Raw genomic sequence first — 7,106 nt, 5'->3', positions numbered from 1 at the left:
AGCACGTATTTTCTTTTTATTCGTCTTTTCTTCTTTTTTGCAGCGAAGGCCAGTTAGGGGATCTGCTAGACTCCCCTTCAAAAAGGAAGGCTAATGTTAAGTCTTCAAGAAATGAAGCCGTGACTTCATTGGCGAAGGATGCATCCTCGTAGAAGAAGAAGCCAAGGATCCCTTCTGCTGAGAAGACTCAAGTAAGACTTATTCCATCGTCATCTACCAGGGTCAGACATCTCTTTGGCGCAGATGGCAAGAAGGTTGGCGGTATGTGCGGTGTTCGAGGTGTTCTACCCAAGCCTCATGCTGACAGGTTTGAAAACCATGATATGCTTCGTGAGGCAGCTCGTACCCGGCCTAGTTCTGCCGAGCGTCAAGGAGATGTAGACATTCCTCCTCGAAGTTTGAGTCATCTGCATCGGTCAAAAGATAGAGATTGAAGTGGGAGTCTGCTCATAATCCAACTGTTGAGTCACGGGCAGTCAAGCGTGGAGTTGATTCAGTATCATTGACTCCTTTGGAGATGAGGTTGGTGGAGGCTAAGAAGACTAGAGAGTCATCTGCCTGGCGAAGGGATCTTCAGTGTCGGCGGTTGATCCCAAGGTGAACAAGTCCAGCCCTGCATGGGATGCATGCGTGTCTGACCTACTCAAGACGAACTTTCTATCAAACCCGTCCTCTTGTGCTGAGTTGGTTGATCACATCTGTCAGCCTGGCTATCTCGGCTCCTTCTCGAGTCTTTCCTTGGAAAAACAAAGTGAAGCAACATTTCATTTGCTTAAAAAATGAGTAGTTTTTGTTGTTGAAACTATCCGAAACTCATCTGCGGTTGCCCCCTCTTTTGCTGCTGACTTGATTAGATGAAAAGATGCATACTTTTGTCTTGAGCGCAAGAATGCTGACGTCTTCTTTAGTTATGACAAGCTTCTGGTTGGCGCATGTCATAAGTCTGCTGAAAAGTCCAAGCTCGAAGCTACCACAAATGCGTACAAGTTGGGCTACTTGGACTGCTCAACTGGAAATGGTTCATTCTATGCCATTGGAGATGGAGACATCGAGATGATCTGTTATGACTTGCCCTATGCAGAGTGAGCAGGTTAATGCTGTGAACATGGAAGGAGTGAAGAGCAAAGTCGAAGAGGTAGTTGAAGAGGATGAAGTAGATGAGGATGCAACAGATGAGGTAGTGATAAACATCGCGGATCAGGCAAGTGAGGCTGCTAAAGGCATAGCTGATCAGGTGGATGCCGAAGAGGCTGCAACTCAGAGGTCTCCTGCTAGCGCCTCGGAGTAGATGAAGACTTCTTTGTTTCTTTTCAGCTTTTATAGTTTGCTTTCTTGTTTAGAATAATTGGTCTTATTTGACCATCTTCTCTTTGTTAAACTTTGGCCGATTGGTCAGCTTGTTATGGAAATTTCAGTTTGTTTTTCACTTTAATTTGCGTATTGATTTGTGAACTACTTGAGTAACCAGCCTGTGTCTTGATTGCACATCTTCTTCGGATATTCATGAGTGAGGGTTCCCCTTGGGGGATTCCAAGCGTATTTTGCACATCCCGTAGGATGTTTTTCCCTTAGGAGGTTGGCGGGTGCTAGGGTCCCCCTTGAGGGACTCCGGGCGTGTCCTGCACATCCCTTAGGATGGTTTCCCTTAGGAAGTTGACGAGTGCAGGCCCCCTTTAAGAGGCTCCAGTGTGTCCTGCACATCCCTTAGGATGGTTTCCTTAGGAAGTTGGCGAGTGTCGTGGCCCCTTAAGAGGCTCCGGCGTGCTCTGCACATCCCTTAGGATGGTTTCCCTTAGGAAGTTGGCGAGTGCTAGGCCCCCTTAAGAGGCTCAGGCGATTCGCACATCCCTTAGGATACCTTGGTCGTCGCCTGCGTCTCTGAAGGACGCCGCTTATGGGCAAGCTGTGTGTCTATCTGCCTCCCTTAGAAAACGGATAGGAACTCGGATATTGCGAAGGCATGGAGACCTCCTTTAAGAAATTCTGGCGCACCTGCGTCTCCCTTAGGACGCTTTTACGGCTGCGCTCTCGGCGACGGTTTGGTCGTCGCCTGCGTCTCCTTAGGACGCCGCTTATGGGCAATGCATGTCTATTCGCCTTCCTTAGGAAGCGGATAGGAACTTGGATACTTCCCGAAGGCATGGAGACCTCTTTTAAGAAATTCTGGCGCACCTGCGTCTCACTTAGGCGCTTTTACGGCTGCATCTCCCGGGACGCTTTGGTCGTCGCCTGCGTCTCCCTTAGGACGTTGCTTATGGGCTCTGTTTTGTGGTGATCTATCCGCCATTGAGCGTGAGCGGTTGTCGGTAACCAGCGATTGTGGGCAACCAAACCTGCAGATGATGTTTCTCCAGATGAATTGCTCCACATCGGCTTATTTAATAGAGGATAGAACTTCGGCCTCGATCCATTTAGTATAGTAGTCGGTGGCGATGATCATCATGTCATTCTTGGCGGGCACGGGTGGCAAGAGTCCCACTAAGTCAATGACCCATTACATGAATGGTAGACTTCGGCAGGCAGGTTAGGGATCGGCTTGTATCGCTAGCAGCGATCACATTTCTTGACATATTCGGTGGAGTCGTGGCGCATGGTAGGCCGTATAGCCTGTGTTTAGAGCCTTCTAGGCGAGTAATCTGCCCCCATAGTAGTTGCCACACTCGCCGTGAATTTTGCAGAGGACCTCAAGTGTTTGAGGGTACCTTATGCAGGTGAGATGAGGGCCGAAGTATGATCTGCGGATGAGCTTGCTGCCGTGCATATAGTATCTAGTGGCCTTATGCTGGACTTTCCTAGTTTCGGACTTGTCCGGTGGCAGGTTTCCATTCACTAAGTAGTTAATGATGGGGTCTTGCCAGCTGGGGTCCTCGTCAATTTGCATCGTGTCGATTGACTTTATTTCTTCAATGCTTGGTCGGTCAAGGTGTTTGACCGGGATGGAGCATCTCAATCGGGTATCCAACGACCCTAGGTGGCTAGTGCATCGCGCGCGCGTTCTCTGCCCGGGGTACTTGTTGGATGGTGAAGGTAGGAAACACCTTCAATAGCTCCTGAACTTTGTCAAGGTACAAGATCATCCTTGGGTGTTTCGCCATGTATTCACCTGACGCTTGATTCGTGATTAGCTGAGAATCTGAATAGATGGCTAGCTTCTTGATTGCGAGTTCCTTCGCCAAGCGCAGGCGGTAAGTAGTGCCTCGTATTCTGCGTCATTGTTCGAGGCTGAGAAGGCAAGCGTGATAGCTTGCTCCAACAAGGTTCCATCCGGGGTGATGATGACGACACCCGCTCCAGCTCCTTTTTGGTTTGATGCTCCGTCTACTGCAATCGCCACATGTCTCTAGGTTGGCTAGGTTCAGTGGAGGTCCCGTCTGCTTTTGAACTTTCATTCTTTTCGTTGACCATTTTCTCTTCTTCGACCGATGAGGTGAACTCCGCTACGAAGTCGGCTAAAGCATGGGCTTTTATTGCAGCTTTGGCCGGTAGAGGAGGTCATATTGGCTTAGCTCTATAGCCCACTTCATGAGTTCTGAGAAGCATCAGGGTTGTGAAGGATTGATCTCAAAGGAAAGTCGGTCATGACGATGACTCGATGAGCTTGGTAGTAGGGTCGTAGCTTTCTCGCGGAAACTACAAGAGCTAAAATGGATTTCTCCAATTTTGGGTAACGAGTCTCTGCATCGAGGAGAGCTTTTGACGTGTACAATACGGATGTTGGGCCCCATCTCTTCTCGAATGAGAGTGAGCTACACGGTGAGTTGGACATCGCCAGTACACGAACAAGTTCTCACGGGTGGACCGCTTTGAAAGGGGAGGTGAAGTGAGATAAGTCTTCAAACTCTGGAAAGCTACTTCGCACTCCTCATCCCATTTGTCTCTTTGTCCTTTCTTCAAAGCTTTGAAGAATGGTTTGCACTTGTCGGTTGATCTCGAGAGGAATCGGTTGAGGGCCGCTGCTCTGCCCGTCAGACTTTGTATTTCCTTTACTGTGAAAGGCGACTTCATCTCGAGAATAGCTTTGATTTGACGTAGGTGTGCCTCGATTTCTCGTTGTGTGACTAAGTATCCCAAGAATCGACCGAAGGATACACCAAACGTGCATTTACTTGGGTTCAACTTCATGCGATACTGGCGGAGTAGGTCTGAATGCCTCGGCGAGGTTTTTGAGGTGATCTGCACGTTTTGGGGCCTTGACCAGCATGTCATCCACGTATATCTCCATAGTTTTGCCGATTTTCTCCTTGAAGATTTTATTCACCAGCCTTTGGTAGGTTGCTCCGGCGTTCTTCAGCCCAAAGGGCATGACCTTGTAGCAGAGGTCCCTCTCGATGATGAAAGAAGTTTTCGCCTTATCATCCATGTGCATCAAGATTTGGTTATAGCCGGAGTAAGCGTCCATGAAGCTGAGCAGCGGATTGCCGGATGTGGAATCCACGAGTTGGTCGATTCTCGGCAATGGGAAGTTGTCTTTTGGGCATGCTTTGTTGAGATCACTGTAATCAACGCAGACTCTCCACTTGCCCTTTTCTTGTTTTGCTACTAGAACCACGTTGGCAAGCGACTCTGAGTAGGAGACCTCTTCAATAAAGCCGGCAGCTAGGAGTTTGTCAATCTCGGCTTCGATGATAGTAACTCGCTCGGGTGTGAAGTTGCGTCTCTTTTGCGCCACTAGCTTGCAGGTAGGGTTGACATGGAGTCGGTGGCAGATGATTTTTGGGTTGATGCCAGGCATGTCTGATGGCGACCATGCGAACATATCTTTGTTATTCTGGAGGAAGGTGGTAAGCTCCATCTTCTCATCTGGGCTTAGGTGCGAGCCGATCCGCGTTTTTTTGTCTGGCTGATTAGGATCCAAGGGTATTAACTCGACATCTTCCTTAGGTTTCCATCCTTCTTTAGGGAAGACCTCTGGACGGATTTCCTCAGCTTGGGCCTGACGCTTTAATTGCTATAAGATAGCAAGATTCGGTTGTTCAACTTCCTTCAGATTTGCCTAGCTCACAGGGAGAAATTGCGCTTGTTTGCTTTTCTTTAGCCCTTGGGCGGAGCATTTCATCGCCATTGCCGATCACTGTTGATTTGGCCGACACCGCCTAGGGATTGGGTACCGGATTTTCTGATGTGTGGCAGAGGTGATGATGTTGATCTTGCCAATCCATGGCCTGCCTAGAATGCCGTTGTAGGGTGAGACCTCATCAATAACCATGAATGTTTGCAAGCAGACTACAGGTGAGGAGTAGACATCGAGGTCTATCGTGCCCACAGTAACCGTTGTTGCACCATTAAAGCCGGTTAGCGATCTGGCTGATTTTTAATTTTGCCTCCAAGCCCATCTATCGGATGACACCACTATAGGATATTGGCTGCGCTGCCCTCGTCTGCATGGATTCGGTCGACCATGGTCGTGCGATTTGAATGCTGATGACAAGGGCATTATTATGTGGCATGTCGAGGCCGATCGATCTTTCTTTTGGAAGCCGATTACAGGATCGTCTTCGCTAGTAGAAGGCCGATCGAGACTTGGAAGATCATAGTGGCCTGTTTGATCTTCATCTTCTTTTCCTTGCTGGTCAACCCTGACTCCTTGGCGTCGGCTAGGATTGTGTTAATCCTTATGACCTTCTGGGGTGGTTCTTTGGCGGTGTCTCGATCTTCAATTCGCTGGATGGCCTACTTCGCGATGAACTCCGTGCAGTGACCTTCTCTCACAAGTTCTTCAAGGTGTGCTTTCCAAGCGAGGCAGTTGTTGATAGTGTGCCCGTGTGTCCCATGGAAGGCACAGTATTTGCTAGTATCCCTCTTGTCTGGATCTCTTTTCAAGGGTGGCGGTCTTCTTACCCAAGGTTTGTTTTTCACTTGGGCTAAGATTTGATGTATGGGGATGGTGAACTTGGTGTAGTTCTCTTTTGCTGTAGCGTCTCTTTGTGGGTGTGACCTGCGCTTATCCTTGTTCTTGTTGCTAAATCCATCGCTTCTTTGACCTGCTCGCTTAGTCGGTTGATCTTCCTGCTTAGTAGACTTTTTTGCGGCGATTCAATCGTCATCCCAGTGCGTAGCGTTCGCGTCGTGTAGACCTCTGCCGAGTCCGGTGGGAGTGATAGTCGACTCACGGTACAAGTCGTGTTCACTGGAAGGCCTTTCTTGAAAGCGGATGACGCGATTCGGTTGTCGCATCCTACAATGTTGGCCTTTTCTGCTTTGAATCTCTTGATGTAATCTTGAAGGGATTCGTCGGACTTCTTGCGCAGGTTGTGCAGGTGGTCGGGATTTTTCTTGATTGTTCGGTAAGAGGTATACTCTTTGGTGAAGACATAAGCCAACTCCTTGAAGCTGTTGATCGACCCGGATGGCAGGGTGTGGAACCAATCTTGGCTGCTCCTCGCAAGGTCACTACGAATACCTTGCACATCAACGCGTCGTTGGCCTTGTAGAGGATCATGACACTTTTAAAGTGTTTTAGGTAGCTCTCGGGATCGGAATCCCCTTTGAAGTGCGTAAACGAAGGAGTTGAGAACCGCTTTGGGGGAGCAGCTTGCTCAATTTCGGCCGTGAAAGGTGTAGAGTTTGCCTGGTCTATCTCCTTACGTAGTACATATTCGAAATTCCCGCCAGTCTTCAAGTCTCGAAGTCGGTCATTCATAAGCTTTTCTCGTCCTCCACACACATCGCTGGTCGATCTCGCTACGGCGATTGACCTCTTCCTAGGTCTGCGAGGGTCGACCTTCTCGTCTTATGCCTAGGCAGCGTGTTGGTGGATCGAGCTTGCAGAGATTCTCCGTAGCTTGTCGGACGAGAATCGTCTCTTCGAGAGTGAGCAGCGGAGCGTCTTTCCTCGTGATCCTCATTGTGAGGATTATCCGGTTGACCACCCTGGGGACCTAGCCTCTCATGAATGCTCCTCTGCGAGTGGACAGCTGAGCGTCTTTCTTCACGATCCTCGTTGTGATGGTTGTCCGTTGACCTCCTTGGGGGCGTAGCCTTTGAAGTACATTTGCCTGAGGGCCCAAGCGGGAGTGGAAGTCAAGTCGTGGGCCTAGCCTCTCGCGCATGTTGTTCCTCAAACTTAATCTGCTCCGAGTGGGGCTTGCAGATGCTTGTGACATGTC

The sequence above is a fragment of the Prunus mume genome, linkage group LG1, assembly GCF_029339155.1.
Source record: "Prunus mume cultivar Tortuosa linkage group LG1, ASM2933915v1, whole genome shotgun sequence".
Lineage (NCBI taxonomy): Eukaryota > Viridiplantae > Streptophyta > Magnoliopsida > Rosales > Rosaceae > Prunus > Prunus mume.
The sequence above is the reverse complement of the archived record's forward strand: the minus strand, read 5'-3'. Positions refer to the sequence as shown.